The sequence below is a fragment of the Apium graveolens genome, chromosome 4 (genome assembly GCF_009905375.1).
Source record: "Apium graveolens cultivar Ventura chromosome 4, ASM990537v1, whole genome shotgun sequence".
NCBI classification, from domain to species: Eukaryota; Viridiplantae; Streptophyta; class Magnoliopsida; order Apiales; family Apiaceae; genus Apium; species Apium graveolens.
Window position 1 is genome coordinate 178,210,310 of NC_133650.1, and position 16,290 is coordinate 178,226,599.

The following is a 16,290-nucleotide window of genomic DNA, read 5'->3' on the forward strand; positions in this document are numbered from 1 at the left end:
ACTTCAACGCATGTAGAAACTTCTTCCTTTGAGCATAAGATAAGTCGGGAGGCATGATATTACTCACAAGGTAGTTCACAATGTCTGCAAACCACGGTTCTTCTTCTTGTACTCCAAATAGTTGCTCGTCGGGAAAAGACTCATTTATCAATGTCTTATCCAATGAAGTAGCATTAGGATTTTCTAAACGCGAGAGATGATCAGCGACTTGATTTTCAGTTCCTTTTATGTCCTTGATCTCTAGTTCAAATTCTTGGAGCAAAAGAACCCATCTAATCAATCTAGGCTTCGAGTCCTTTTTTGAGACGAGATATCGGATTGCGGCATGATCAGTGAAAACTATCACCTTAGTCCCAAGTAGATAAGATCGAAATTTCTCAAAACCATAGACAATAGCCATAAGCTCTTTCTCCATAGTAGTATAAAACCGTAGATAATGGCTAAGAGTTCCTTCTCAGTATTAGTATAGTTCAGTTGAGCACCATTGAGGGTCTTACTAGCATAGTAGACTACATGAAATATGTTGTTTTTCCTTTGCCCAAGAACTGCTCCAACTGTATAGTCACTTGCATCGCACATCATCTCAAAAGGCTTATTCCAATCAGGTGCAGTTATGATCGCTGCCGTGATTAAACTCTTCTTCAATGTCTCAAAAGCTACAAGGCACTCGTCATCAAACTTAAAAGGAACATCTTTCTCTAACAGACTGCACAAAGGCTTTGAAATTTTTGAGAAGTCTTTGATAAAATGCCTGTAAAAACCCGCATGACCAAGAAAACTATGATTTCCCTTAACAGAAATAGGTGGAGGAAGATTCTCAATGACCCCCACCTTGGCCTTATCCACCTCAAGACCCTTAATAGAAATCTTGTGCCCGAAATGATGCCCTATCGCACCATAAAGTGACATTTTACCCAATTGAGAACTAGATTGGTCTCAACACACCTCTTGAGAACATGTCCAAGATTTTTCAAGCATTCATCAAAAGAATCTCCAAAGACTGAGAAGTCGTCCATAAACACCTCCATATTCTGTCCAATCATGTCAGAAAAGATGGGCATCATACATCTCTGAAATGTGGCTGGCGCCCCACACAGACCAAAAGAAACTCGTCTGAAGGCGAAAGTACCAAATGGACAAGTGATGGTAGTCTTCTCCTGATCTTCTGGAGCAATACAAATCTGATTGTAACCCGAATATCCATCCAGAAGACAATAGTACTCATGACCGGCCAACCTGTCGAGCATCTGATCAATGAAGGGCAAAGGAAAGTGATCCTTCCTAGTGGCTTTATTTAGCTTCCTATAGTCCATACAAACTCTCCATCCTGTGACTGTCCTTGTAGGAATAAGCTCATTCTTCTGATTTGCTACCATAGTAATTCCACCTTTCTTTGGCACACATTGAATCGAGCTTACCCATGAATTGTCAGAGATAGTGTAGATGATCCCTGCATCTAGCCACTTAAGAATTTCTTTCTTCACTACTTCCTTCATGATAGGATTAAGTCTTCTTTACTGCTCGACCGTAGGTTTGCTACCTTTCTCTAGCAGAATTTTATGCATACAGTACGAAGGGCTGATTCCCTTGATATCTGCTATAGTCCATCCAATTGTCGACTTGAACTCTCTCAGAATCCTCAAAACCTTTTCCTCATCACTGCCTGAAAGGTCGGATGCAATAATAACAGGAAAAGTAGATGCATCACCTAAAAATGCATACCTCAAATGTTCAGGTAAAGGCTTAAGCTCAAGAGTAGGAGTTTCCTCAATAGAAGGCTTGAGGCGTTTAAGAGCTTTGTTCAATTCCTCCATTCCAAGAAATTTAAAAGGCATATCAATTTTCCTTTTCCTGGGAGAAGCATTCAAATATTGCAATTGTTCTTCCCATTCATCATCTTCACTATCTGAATTCCCCAATAAGGTTTTTTCTAAGGCATCAGAACTTCGCAATTGATCAAGTTTCGAGGTGACCACCGAATCGACCAACTCCACTTTTAAGCACTCCTCATTATCATTAGGGAATTTCATAGCATTGAACACATTAAAAGTGACATCCTGATCCAGAACTCGCATGGTGAGCTCACCCTTCTACACATCTATCAAGGTTCGGCCAATTGCCAGGAAAGGTCTTCCCAAGATTATGGGAATCTTCTTATCCTCCTCGAAATAAAGAATTACAAAATCAGTAGAAAAGATGATTTTATTAACCTTTCCCAAGACATCCTCCACAATACCTCGCGGATATGTAATAGAACGGTCGGCCAATTATAAGGTCATATAAGTCAGTTTGGGATCAGGTAAATCCAACTGCTTGAAAATTGACAAAGGCATCAGATTGATGCTAGCTCCCAAGTCACATAAGCATCTGTCAAAACACACTTTTCCAATAGTACATGGAATAGTGAAGCTTCCTGGATCTTTAAGCTTCAGAGGCAACTTTTGTTGCAGCACAACACTGCATTCCCCCATGAGAGCGACTGTCTCTAAATCATCCAGCTTCACCTTCTGAGAGAGAATACCTTTCATAAACTTTGCATAACTAGGCATCTGCTCGAGAGCCTCGGCGAAAGGTATGTTGATATGAAGTTTCTTGAACACCTCCAGAAACTTCTCAAATTGCTTGTCCAGCTTTTTCTTCTACAGCCGCTTGGGAAAAGGCATTGGAGGATAGATCTATTTCTCCCCTGTATTACCCTCAGGCGGAGTGTGCTCAACAGTAGTCTTCTTTGGTTCCACTTCTTTGTCTTGCTGCACTACTTCTGTCTCAGCACCAACTTTTTCAGTCAACTTTTGATTTTGTTCAGGATTCGCAACCTTTCCAAACTTAAAGTGATTGCCTTTATCTGCTCCTTGGCTTCCCTCTTTCCTGGAACTTCAGTGTCACTAGGTAATGTACCAGGCTGACAATTTAGCAAGGCATTGGCAATTTGCCCGATTTGATTTTCCAAGGTCTTGATAGAAACAGCTTGACTCTTGCACATAAGCTTCAACTCCTCTAATTTAGATTTTTCATTGGCTTATTGCAGCTGGAGTTGTTGTCTAGGTGCATACTGTGGTTGCTGAAAACCAGGGGGGTTGTACTATTTAGCTGGGTACTGCTGATAAGGTTGTTGAACCGCGTTTTGAGCATTGCTCCAACTAAAATTAGGAAGATTGCGGTTGTTGGGATGATTTTTAGGGCGAAAACACGCGCTAATATTCACGCAAGTATACGCGTTCACAAGTAGTATAAGATATAAATCAGATTCGTTCCCACAGAGACTGGTTTAGGTTAAGTTCAATTTATGCACCTATGCAACAATGTATGATTATCGCTCAATGCTAAGACAAATAACAAATTGGGTTTTTATTAAACTAAGAGATTATACTAACAATTATAACTAAGAGAACAAGAATGGTTGAATTAATATATATAACAAACATGGGATCCTAACTTCATTAAATACTTCATTCAATAGCCTTATTGTTCTTAACATTAGCATGTGATGGTGATGACACTAATCAGATAACACGAAACTGATAAACGCCAACTTTCGTTGCACGAGTACCATTCTACCAGACATCCACAAAAGAGATAGAAGCTAAATAGGCACCAATTATATTGAGACCCTATATATCTATAGAAATTTACAACATAACGGTTTAAGCACAAGTTATCTATCTTAATTACATAGGGAAAGTAAAACGGTTAGAGTTACCTACGAATCATGCATACACATACATGAACCTATGCTAGCATGGCAAGTTCTAAACCTCTATATTCACTGTCGCTTCAATAGAGATTAACACGCTATCTTATATGTTAGCTACGCACATAAGACGAATAAGCACAACCAATACTAGGATATCAATCAATCACCGTACACCAAGATATCGGAATAATTTATTTATTGAAATCCATAAGTAAATCCGCTAGAACCCCATGACAACGATTAGTTCATAATTGAACTCATCGTCACCATGGGTTCCAATGGAAGCATGATAATACACACAATATAAACTAATAAAAATACTTATTAAAACCAGAGTACGTCACAAGAGTAATAAGGTTCAAAGTAAAGAAAACTAGCATCCACTGATACAATGAATAAAAGAATCACAAGAAAACGTATGCTTCCTCTTCTTCGTTGTGATGTGCTAAAACGGTCTTCTTCCTTCTCTCCTTACTCCTTGCTCCTTGCTTGATACCACCTTTTTGAAACGTCTCTGAGAACTACTTATATAAAAGCCCACAAGAACCAGCCGTCTCAGAAGTCCATCAGAATAAGGATTATAAAATTCATTATTAAAATTCTCGTCCCTGAGCGACCGCCCCAGATTCCTGAGCGGGCGCCCAAGCTCCCAAGCGGCCGCCTAGCATCCTGAGCGGGCGCCCAAGCACATTCTGGAAAATTCTGAATTCTGCTCCTGATTTTGCTGCGTTCTGCCCCCAACTTTCCACAACCAATGCCAAGCACTTCCCTAGGCATATTTCTGATGAATTCTTCCTACATACGCAAGTTATACCCTGAAATGCAAAAACACTAGAAAAACGTATCAAATACACAAAATACTTGATTTCAAGACATGAATTCAAGCCATTATAAGATGTTCTAAGTGGTATAAAATGCCACTTATCACACCCCCAAACTTAAATTGATGCTTGTCCTCAAGCGTCACAGACTCAAAAATAAAACAAAAATATGCATGAATGCAATCTACATGAAATGCAGCGATCCCCCTCACAATGACTAAACCAACCAACTCATGACATCTCAACAAATGCAATTAGGTGAATAAAGATCAATCAAATCATGCAAACTAACATACAACCAGAAACGTGGTGTGTGCGGATGCTTAACAGATATGCTTCGAAACTAGATCAATTATCATAACTCGATTATCCTCAAGGTAATCACATGATTATACGAAGAATAAATTCTAGGCACAAAATGACTTATAACACTTCAAGATCACTGGAGCTTATTACGGAATCATGCTTTTATTCAACACAACAACAAATGCTTATTTGACCGTGCAATGAGTGAGGTCCACAAAAGACTTATGCAATGGCATCCATTTAGCGAGCGTTAGGTTAGCGGATCCCATACTATAAAAGCCTTAGGTCACTAGGCACAAAGTCCCCTAAGAACTTAATAACTCGAATACCAAAGTGCCCACTCGTGATCAATTACGCATTAACTCTTTATTTTATTTTTCTTCCCCTTTTTCCCTTTTTTCCTTTTTTTCTATTTTTTCAAATTTCTGAGCAAGTGCTTTTTGCTCCATCTTGCTCAACCCTAGACTACTCGCATAAAAATACGAGTCGGCTACTAGCCATTTGACACCTAGCCACAATTAGCAATGAATTCCAATTTTTACTCTAATTTTTTTTCTTCTCATGCCTTTTATCATTAAGGGCATATCATAAATTCTAAGCATAATCAATAGATTAACCTCAAAAACCATCAAACCATGACAACCATCTAGTCCTTAAGCATACTCTAAGACTTAATGAAATTACAAGTGTTTCTAGCATGCATGTCAACCTAAAAGACTCAATCATCACTCTAACTCTATCACTACACTTGCATCAATATCACAAATCAATCGGTAAAGCAACGCAAAAGGGATCATGGTAATGCATGAGCTAAATGACATGATAAATAAAGCTATAAAATAAAATAAAATAAAAACTATTATATGGCAAAAATATACAACTATATGAACTAAACTATCATGAATATGCAACTACATGACACACACACAAAAATATGCTCCTTAACTACCACCCCCAAACTTAAAATATTCACTGTCCCCAGTGAAGGTAGTAGAAAGGAACACAGGGTATACCTACTCGGAGAATTCATCATCATCACCCTCAGAGGGTGGAGGATCAGGTGGCCAATCAATCTCGCCACCAGTGTCTCGAACATCAGTACCAAAAGCATGTGACAACTCTTCAGAAAAATGATGGTGAATGTTGTACATGGCCTCCATATGCCTAGTCACTCGCCTGTACTGCTCATCACCAAGACCACACCTATCAACTACCTGTTGCACATGAGAAGAACCCTCTGTAGGCACGGGAATATCCATTCAGCCACTCTCTACATCATCAAAAATATATCCCAAGTCCTTATCATGTGGTGCACCTAAGATTGAATAACTCAAGTGATCTGGCTTTCGGTTGAGCTCAAGTATGGGAGCTTCTTGAATAAATGGTTCAAAACGCTCCTGAGAAATTTTCAGCTCTGCTAACCCAAGAGAATCGAATGGCATATCCAACTTCCTCTTCCATAGAGGTGCATTCAAAACCTGCAGTTGCTCTACTTTAAAGCACTCCTCTTTAGCTGTGGCTAACTTTATTTCCTTGAACACATTAAAAGTGACCTTTTGATCGTAAACCTTCATCAAAAGCTCTCCATTTTGCACATCGATCATAGTTCGGCCTGTAGCCAAGAATGGTCTTCCCAAGATAATGGGAATCTTCTTATCTTCCTCAAAATCAAGAATTACAAAGTCAGCAGGGAAGAAGAGTTTATCCACCTTGACCAAGACATCCTCCACTATACCTCGTGGATAAGCGATGGAACGGTCAGCTAGTTGCAATGACATGTATGTTGGTTTCGGATCAGGCAGAGCAAGCTTCTTGAAGATAGATAAGGGCATCAGATTGATGCTAGCTCCTAAATCATATAAACACTTGTCGAACGACAAGTTTCCGATGGTGCAAGGAATAGTGAAGCTTCTAGGATCTTTAAGCTTCGGAGGCAACTTCTGTTACAGCACATCACTGCATTCCTCTGTTAGAGCAACGGTCTCTAAGTCATCGAGCTTCACTTTCTGAGAGAGAAAACCTTTCATAAACCTCGCATAGCTAGGCATCTGTTCAAGAGCTTCAGCGAAAGGTATGTTGATATGAAGTTTCTTGAACACCTCCAAAAACTTCTCAAACTGCTTATCCAGCTTTTTCTTCTGCAACCTCTTAGGAAAAGGAGGTGAAGGATAAATCTGTTTCTCCCCTGTATTACCCTCAGGAGGAGTGTGTTCCATATTAGCCTTCCTTGGTTCCACCTCTGCTTCCTTCTGCACTTCTTCTTCAGCCACAACTGCATTTTCTGAATCTTGAGATTTTTCTGGCTCTTCGTCTTGCTGAATTTGGGGGCTTGCGACCTTTCCAGACCTTAAGGTGATGGTGTTCACATGTTCTTCAACTTCCCTCTTTGTAGGATTGGCTTCTGTATCACTAGGAAGCGTTCCTGGTGGTCGATTCAATAAGGCATTAGCAATTTGCCATATTTGGTTCTCCAGAGTCTTGATAGAAATAGCCTGGCTTTGGCATATAAGAGCCTGGTTTTTACACATAAGCCTCAACTCCTCCAATTCAGATTTTTCATTCGAAGATAGACCTGTATCATGATTTTGTTGTTGAATTTGGAGTTGTTGTTTTGGTGTAAATTGTTGCTGAAAACCAGGAGGGTTGAATTATTTTGCTCCAAACTGCTGGAATGGTTGTTGCATCGCATTCTGATTGTTGCTCCAGCTGAAGTTAGGATGATTCCAGTTGTTAGGATGATAAGTGTCTGGAACTGGTTGCTGCGATCTCTGAAAGTTTCTCACAAACTGAGATGATTCACTAGATATAGCGCATTGCTCTGTCACATGCGGACCTGCACACAACTCACAAACATTAATTATCTGCTTAACACCATATTTAGCCAGAGAATCGATCATCATAGACAACGCCTTTAGTTGAGCAGTGATAGCCGTAGCTGTATCGACCTCAAGAACTCCTGCTACCTTGCCCTGTGGACATCTATGGGTTGGATACTGATATTCATTAGCAGCCATCAGTTCAATTAGATCATAAGCTTCCTTATAGCTATTTTCCCATAATGCTCCGCCTGATGCTGCATCGAGCATGGGTCTGGACTGTGCTCCCAACCCATTGTAAAAACAAGTGATGATCATCCAATCAGGAATTCCATAATGAGGACACTTCCTAAGCATCTCCATGTAGCGCTCCCAAGCTTCATATAAAGATTCTCCCATTTGCTGCGCAAATTGAGTAATAGCATTTTTGAATGCAGCTGTCTTCGCCATAGGGAAGAATTTAGTGAGAAACTTCTGAGCAAGATCTTCCCAAGTAGTAATCGAACCAGCTGGTAGAGAGTGTAACCAGCTCTTAGCCTTGTCCCTCGGAGAGAATGGGAACAGTCTCAGCTTCACAGCATCTTCAGAAACACCGTTGAACTTAAAGGTGTCACATATCTCAATGAAATCCCTAATGTGCATATTGTGATCTTCCGTTGAAGAACCCCAAAACTGGATTGAATTCTGCACCCATTGAATTATGCTAGGCTTGATCTCAAAGGTATTAGCTGTGATAGCTGGCCTGACAATGCTAGATTGAATGTCATTGATCTTGGGTTGAGAAAAATCCATCAAGGCTTTCGTTCGTGCTGCTGGATCTCCCATTATAATGAGTACCTGAAACACAAACAAATAAACCATGAAAGTAAAAGAATCCGAGTCAGTGAACTTTAACGACCACTGATGACAAGCACATAAACTAAAAATTAACACCGAGTCCCCGACAGCGGTGCCAAAAACTTGTTAGGGCAAAAACACGCGCTAATATTCACGCAAGTATACGCGTTCGCAAGTAGCATAAGATATAAATCAGATTCGTTTCCACAGAGACTGGTTTAGGTTAAGTTCAATTTATGCACCTATGCAACAATGTATGATTATCGCTCAATGCTAAGACAAATAATAAATTGGATTTTTATTAAACTAAGAGATTATACTAACAATTATAACTAAGAGAACAAGAATGGTTGAATTAATATATATAACAAACATGGGATCCTAACTTCATTAAATACTTCATTCAATAGCCTTATTATTCTTAACCTTAGCATGTGATGGTGATGACACTAATCAAATAACACGAAACAGATAAACGCCAACTTTCATTGCACGAGTACCATTCTACCAGACATCCACAAAAGTGATAGAAGCTGAACAGGCACCAATTATATTGAGACCCTATATGTCTATAGAATTTGACAACATAACGGTTTAAGCACAAGTTATCTATCTTGATTACATAGGGCAAGTAAAACGGTTAGAGTTACCTACGAATCATACATACACATACATGAACCTATGCTAGCATGGCAAGTTCTAAACCTCTATATTCATTGTCGCTTCAATATAGATTAACACGCAATCTTATATGTTAGCTACCCACATAAGACGAATAAGCACAACCAATACTAGGATATCAATCAATCACCACACACCAAGATATCGGAACAATTTATTTATTGAAATCCATAAGTAAATCCGCTAGAACCCATGACAATGATTAGTTCATAATTGAACTCATCGTCACCATGGGTTCCAATGGAAGCATGATAATACACACAATATAAACTAATAAAAATACTTATTAAAACCAGAGTACGTCACAAGAGTAATAAGGTTCAAAGTAAAGAAAACTAGCATCCACTGATACAATGAATAAAAGAATCACAAGAAAACGTATGCTTCCTCTTATTCGTTGTGATGTGCTAAAACGGTCTTCTTGCTTCTCTTCTTACTCCTTGCTTGATACCCCCTTTTTGAAACGTCTCTGAGAACTACTTATATAGAAGCCCACAAGAACCAGCCATCTCAGAAGTCCATCAGAATAAGGATTATAAAATTTAGTATTAAAATTCTCGTCCCTGAGCGGCCGCCCCAGATTCCTGAGCAGGCGCCCAAGCTCCCAAGCGGCCGCCCAGCATCCTGGGCGGGCGCCCAAGCACCTTCTGGAAAATTCTGAATTCTGCTCCTGATTTTGCTGCGTTCTACCCCCAACTTTCCACAACCAATGCCAAGCACTTCCCTAGGCTTATTTCTGATGAATTCTTCCTACATACGTAAGTTGTACCCTGAAATGCAAAAACACTAGAAAAACGCATCAAATACACAAAATACCTGATTTCAAGACATCAATTTAAGCCATTATAAGACGTTCTAAGTGGTATAAAATGCCACTTATCAATGATAGGTGGCTGGAGCTGGTTGCTGTGATCGCTGGAAGTTGCTCACAAACTGAGCTGATTCACTAGAAATTGCGCACTGATCAGTCTCATGGGCACCAGCACAAAGCTCATAGAAACTTGTGATTTGATTTATTCCATAATTAGCCAAAGTATCCACCTTCATCGTCAAAGCTTTAAGTTGGGCAGCGATAGCAGTAGCTGCGTCCAACTCCAGAATTCCTGTGACTTTTCCCTGAGTCAATCTTTGGGAAAGATTCTGGTACTCATTAGCATCCATCAGTTCAATAAGTTTATAAGCTTCATCGTAGCTCTTTTCCCACAAGGCTCCTCCTGATGTTGCATCAAGCATGGGTCTAGAAGTAGCACCCAATCCATTGTAGAAGCAATTAATAATCATCCAATCAGGTATGCCATGGTGTGGGCATTTCCTTAGCATCTCCTTATATCGATCCCAAGCCTCACACAGAGATTCCTCTGTTTGCTGAGCAAACTGGGTAAGGGCATTCCTGATTGCAGCAGTCATCGCCATGGGGAAGAATTTAGTGAGAAACTTTTGTGCAAGATCCTCCCAAGTGGTGATAGATCCTGCTGGCAGAGAGTGTAACTAGCACTTAGCCTTGTCCCTTAGAGAGAATGGGAACAAGCGTAGCTTGATAGCGTCTTCAGTCACATCATTGAATTTAAAAGTGTCACAGATCTCGATAAAATCCCTGATGTGCATGTTGGGGTCTTCAGTAGGTGAACCCCCAAACTGAACTGAGTTCTGTATCATCTGAATCATGCTTGACTTGATCTCAAAAGTGTTAGCCCTGCTGGCCGGTCTGATGATGCTTGACTGAATGTCATTAATCTTAGGCTGAGAATAGTCCATCAAAGCCTTCGAATTTTCTGCTTGATCTCCCATCGCTCCTACAACTGGTTCTTCGACTTTCTCTTCTTCTTCTACCTTCTTTTCTTCCTCAAAAACTTCCTTCCGAACTACCACAACTTCTTCCTCGACTTTATCTAGTATTCTCTTACGAGTACGCGAACGCGTATGCATACACCCTCGCTAGAGTACCTGAAATAAGACAGGGAAACAAATAAGTAACAATGTCCGAGTCAATGAACTTTAACGACCACTGATGGAAAGCACATAAATTATCAATTAACATTGGAGTCCCTGGCAGCGGCGCCAAAAACTTGTTAGTCTTAAACACGCGCTAATAATACACGCAAGTATACGAGTTCGCATGTAGTATAGAATCTGTTTTAGTTCGTTCCCACAGAGACTATATTGGTCACACACTTAAGCAACAATGTATGGTTATTATTCAATGCTAAGACGATAACAAAGTGAGGATGTTTATAACTAAGAATTAAACTAAATATTATAACTACAAGAATTAAGATTGATTGAATTAATAAATATGACAAACATGGTATTCTAACTTCATTAAATACTTCATCCAATAGCCTTATTGATCCTAACCTTAGCATACAATGGTGATGACACTAATCAGATAACACGAAATTAATAAACGCTAACTTTAGTTGCGCGAGTACCATACTAGACATCCACAAAAGAGATAGAAGCTGAATAGACACCAATTATATTGAGACCCTATATGTCTATAGAATATGACAATATAACAGTTTAAGCACAAGTTATCTATCTTGATTATATAGGGCAAGTAAGATGGTTAAATTACCTACGAATCATGCATAACAAATACATGATCCTATGCTAGCATGGCAAGTTCTAAATCCTTAAATTCACTTTCGCTTCATTAAGATTTAACACACTATCTTATATATTCGCGATGCTCATAAGACGAATACGCACAACCAATACTAGGATATCATACAATCACCACATACTAAGGCATTAAACAATTAACTAAAGAAATCCATAAATAAATCCGCTAGAACCCCACAATAACGATTAGCCCATAATCGGACTCATCATCATCGTGGGTTCCGATGAAAGCATGGTATATAAAACGTAGTCTTTATAACGAATAAATAAAACCAAGTACAAACAAGAGTATAGGTTTAACAAAATAAGAAACGAGCATCCAAGATTATAACTCAAAACAAAGATTCACAAGAATAAACTAGATCGTCTTCGCCTTTGTTGAATTGTGCTATAGGTCTCTTATCGTCTTCTCCTTGTGCTCTGGTAAGTCTCCTTATAAAAAAATGATCTTGAGTTATCAATATGTAGCAGTCCAATCAGCCCAGGAGTCCAGAAAACAGAATTGCAATAGAAACAGGACTTTATTATCCCGACACGGCGTGGCCGCGCGCTTCATCAGCGCGGGCACACTGGCCTTCTGCCAAAATTGACTTCTATTTTTTCTTGCAGATTCGAGCCGGTCTTCGCGAATTTTTATTCCAACAGCACCTAGACACTATATTAGAATCAAAACAATGCTAATTCACCTGATTACCTAGATAATGACTGAAATGCAAAAAAACTAGAAAACACGTTAAAACACTTAATAACTTGAGTACAAATGCACCAATCCAAAGCTTATTAGAGCATTATAAAGTGTCATAAATTCCACTCAATAGGTAGTGCGGGCGCGCCGTGCTTTTTGGAATTCCAGCGCGGCCGCCCTGCATGCCAGCGAGGGCGTGCGCAGTTACTGGAGTTTTCAAGAAGCGGGGCGCGCCGTTCCTCTATAAAAAAGCCCAGTTTTTTTTTGTTTTTCTAATTTGTTTTTGTGTTTTCTTCTTTTTTTTCTTTACTCAACTACTAATGTACAACAAGCTTGGGTTGCCTCCCAAGAAGCGCTTGGTTTACTCAACTACTAATGTACAACAAGCTTGACATAGAATTCCGAGATCAAGTGGATAATAAAACGGCACTAACCACCTCACGGTTTGCATATTTCCATAGTAATGCTTCAGATGTTGTCCATTTACCTTGAATGACTGACCTGGATCGTTCTCATAAATCTCCACTGCTCCATGTGGAAACACAGTCTTAATAACAAACGACTTTGACCATCTTGACTTCAACTTCCCCGGAAAAAGACGAAGACGAGAGTTGAACAAAAGAACTTATTGCCCTGATACAAATAATTTGAGCAGTAGACCCCTATCGTGCCACCTCTTGACCTTCTCCTTATACATTTTGTTGTTCTCATACGCTTGAATCGAAACTCATCGAGTTCATTCAATTGAAGCAACCTTTTCTTACCAGCTTCATCCATATCAAGGTTCAATTTCTTTAAAGCCCAATATGACTTACACTCTAGCTCCACAGGAAAATGACATCCTTTACCATAAACCAATTAAAATGGTAACATGCCTAACGGAGTCTTGAATCTTGTTCGATATGCCCAAACAACTTCATCTATCTTCAAAGACCAATCCGTCCTCGATGGACATACAACGTTTTACAGAATTTGCTTGATCTCTCTGTTAGATACCTCAGCTTGACCATTAGTCTGAGGATGGTAGGCTGTAGCAATGCGATGATTCATATTATATCTTTGCATCATAGCAGTAAATTTGCGATTGCAGAAATGCAATCCCTCGTCACTAATTATGACTCTTGGAGTCCCAAATCTTGTGAATATCTGCTTGTAAAGAAAATTGAGCACTACCTTTGCATCATTTGTCGGAAAAGCTTTAACATCCACCCATTTTGACACATAATCGACCGCCAACAAGATATACTGATTATTGCGAGATGAGACAAATGGCCCCATAAAGTCAATTCCTTAAACATCGAAGACCTCAACCTCGAGAAGCACATTAAGAGGCATATCATCCCTCTTGGACATACTAACAACACGCTGTCATCGACCACACTTCAAAACAAACTGATGCGCATCCTTAAACAATGTAGGCCAGAAGAATCCTGATTGAAGGATACGAGCTGCTGTCTTTTCTCCACCATAATGTCCTCCATAAATAGTCGAATGACAGTTTCGCAAGATCCCCTCCATTTCGCTGTACAGAATACATCTCCTGATGATTTGGTCAGCTCCTTGCCAAAACAAAAATGGTTCATCCCACATGTACCACTTCACCTCATGAAGAAATTTCTTCCTTTGAGTATAAGACAAGTCTGGAGGCATAATGTTGCTCACAAGGTAGTTCAAAATGTCTGTGAACCATGGTTCCTCTTCTTGTACCCAAACAATTGCTCATCGAGAAAAGACTCATTTATCAATATTTTATCCTGTAAAATGGCACTTGGATCTTCTAAACGAGAGAAATGATCAGCAACTTGATTCTCAGTACCTTTTCTATCCTTGATCTCCAACTCAAACTCTTGAAGTAAAAGAACCCATCGAATCAGTCTAAGCTTCGAGTCCTTCTTCGAGACGAGATAGCGAATCGCAGCGTGATTAGTGAACACTAGCACCTTCATCCCAAGCAAATAAGATCGAAACTTCTCAAAACTGTAGATAATGGCTAAGAGTTCCTTCTCAGTATTAGTATAGTTCAGTTGAGCACCATTGAGGGTCTTATTAGCATAGTAGACCACATAAAATATATTATTCTTCCTTTGCCCAAGAACTGCTCCAACTGCATAGTCACTTGCATCACACATTATTTCAAAAGGCTCATCCCAATCAGGTACAGTTATGACATGTGTCGTGATCAAACTCTTCTTTAAACTCTCAAAAGCAGCTCGACACTCATAATCAAACTTGAAAGGGACATCTTTCTCTAGAAGATTGCACAAGGGTTTATAGATTTTAGAGAAGTCCTTGATGAACGGCCGATAGAAACCCGCATGACCAAGAAAACTGTGAATTCCCTTAACAGAAATTGTTGGAGGAAGGTTTTCAATGACCCCCACCTTGGATTTGTCCACCTCAAGACCTTTACTAGAGACCTTGTGCCCAAGAATGATGCCCTGTTGCACCATAAAGTGACATTTCTCCCAGTTGAGAACCAGATTGGTCTCAACACACCTTTTAAGAACTGCTCCAAGATTTAGCAAGCACTCGTCGAAAGAATCCCTGAACACAGAAAAATCATCCATGAACACCTCCATATTCTGACCAATCATGTTCGAGGAGATAGCCATCATGCATCTCTGAAATGTGGCAGGTGCACCACACAACCCAAATGAAACTCTTCTGAAGGCAAAAGTACCAAATGAACACGTGAAGGTAGTCTTTTCCTGATCCTCTGGAGCAATACAAATCTGATTATAACCCGAATAACCATCCAAAAGATAATAGTATTCATGCCCAGTCAACCTGTCAAGCATCTGATCAATAAAAGGAAGAGTGAAGTGATCCTTCCTCGTGGACTTGTTCAGCTTCCTGTAATCCTTGCAAACTCTCCACCCCGTGACTGTTCGAGTAGGAATGAGCTCATTCTTCTCATTAGCAACCACTGTGATGCCTCATTTCTTCAGTACACACTGAACTGGGCTCACCCAAGAATTGTCAGAATTAGGATAAATGATCCCTGCATCTAGCCACTTGAGAATTTCTTTCTTCACGACCTCCTTCATGATTGAATTTAGCCTTCTTTGTTGCTCAACAGTTGGCTTGCTTCCTTCCTCTAACAGAATTTTAAGCATGCAATAAGAAGGGCTGATTCCCTTGATAACTGCTATAGTCCATCCAATTGCCGATTTGAATTCTCTCAGAATTCTCAAGAGCTATTCCTCATCACTACCTGAAAGGTCAGATGCAATAATAACAGGAAAAGTAGATGCATCACCTAAAAATGCATACATTAAGTGTTTAGGCAAAGGTTTCAGCTCGAGTGTAGGCGCTTCCTCAATAGATGGCTTGAGGCGCTTTGGAGAATTTTTTAGCTCTTCCAATCTAAGAGATTCAAAAGGCATTTCTAGCCTTCGCTTCCAAGGAGAAGCATTCAAATACTGCAACTGCTCATCACCTTCATCATCTTCACTATCTGAATTCCCCAACAAGGCATCAGACCTTAACATTTGATCAAGTTCTGTAGTTAGCACAGAATTGACCAATTCCACCTTTAAGCACTCCTCTTTATCAGTAGGGAATTTCATGACATTGAAAACATAAAATGTCACATCCTGATCCAGTACGCGCATAGTGAGCTTACCCTTCTGCACATGAATCAAGGTTCGGCCAGTAGCCAAGAATGGTCTTCCCAAGATTATGGGAATCTTCTTATCCTCCTCGAAATTAAGAATTACAAAGTCAGCAGCATAGATGAGTTTGTCCACCTTGACCAGGACATCCTCCATAATGCCTCACGGATATGTTATAGAGCGATCAGCCAACTACAAAGAAATATAAGTAGGC

The 16,290-nt window shown here is 39.8% G+C and overlaps 2 non-coding genes across 2 annotated transcripts; both read left to right on the forward strand.

Annotated features, from left to right (window-relative positions):
* The first annotated feature begins 7,965 nt into the window (after window positions 1–7,965).
* On the forward strand, window positions 7,966–8,072 carry LOC141722881 (small nucleolar RNA R71). Its single transcript, XR_012575879.1, has one exon. It is a non-coding gene; the product is annotated as a small nucleolar RNA R71 (small nucleolar RNA).
* Window positions 8,073–10,446: 2,374 nt separating this feature from the next.
* LOC141723032 (small nucleolar RNA R71) lies at window positions 10,447–10,553 on the forward strand. The gene has a single exon (XR_012576025.1). It is a non-coding gene; the product is annotated as a small nucleolar RNA R71 (small nucleolar RNA).
* The last annotated feature ends 5,737 nt before the right edge of the window (window positions 10,554–16,290 follow it).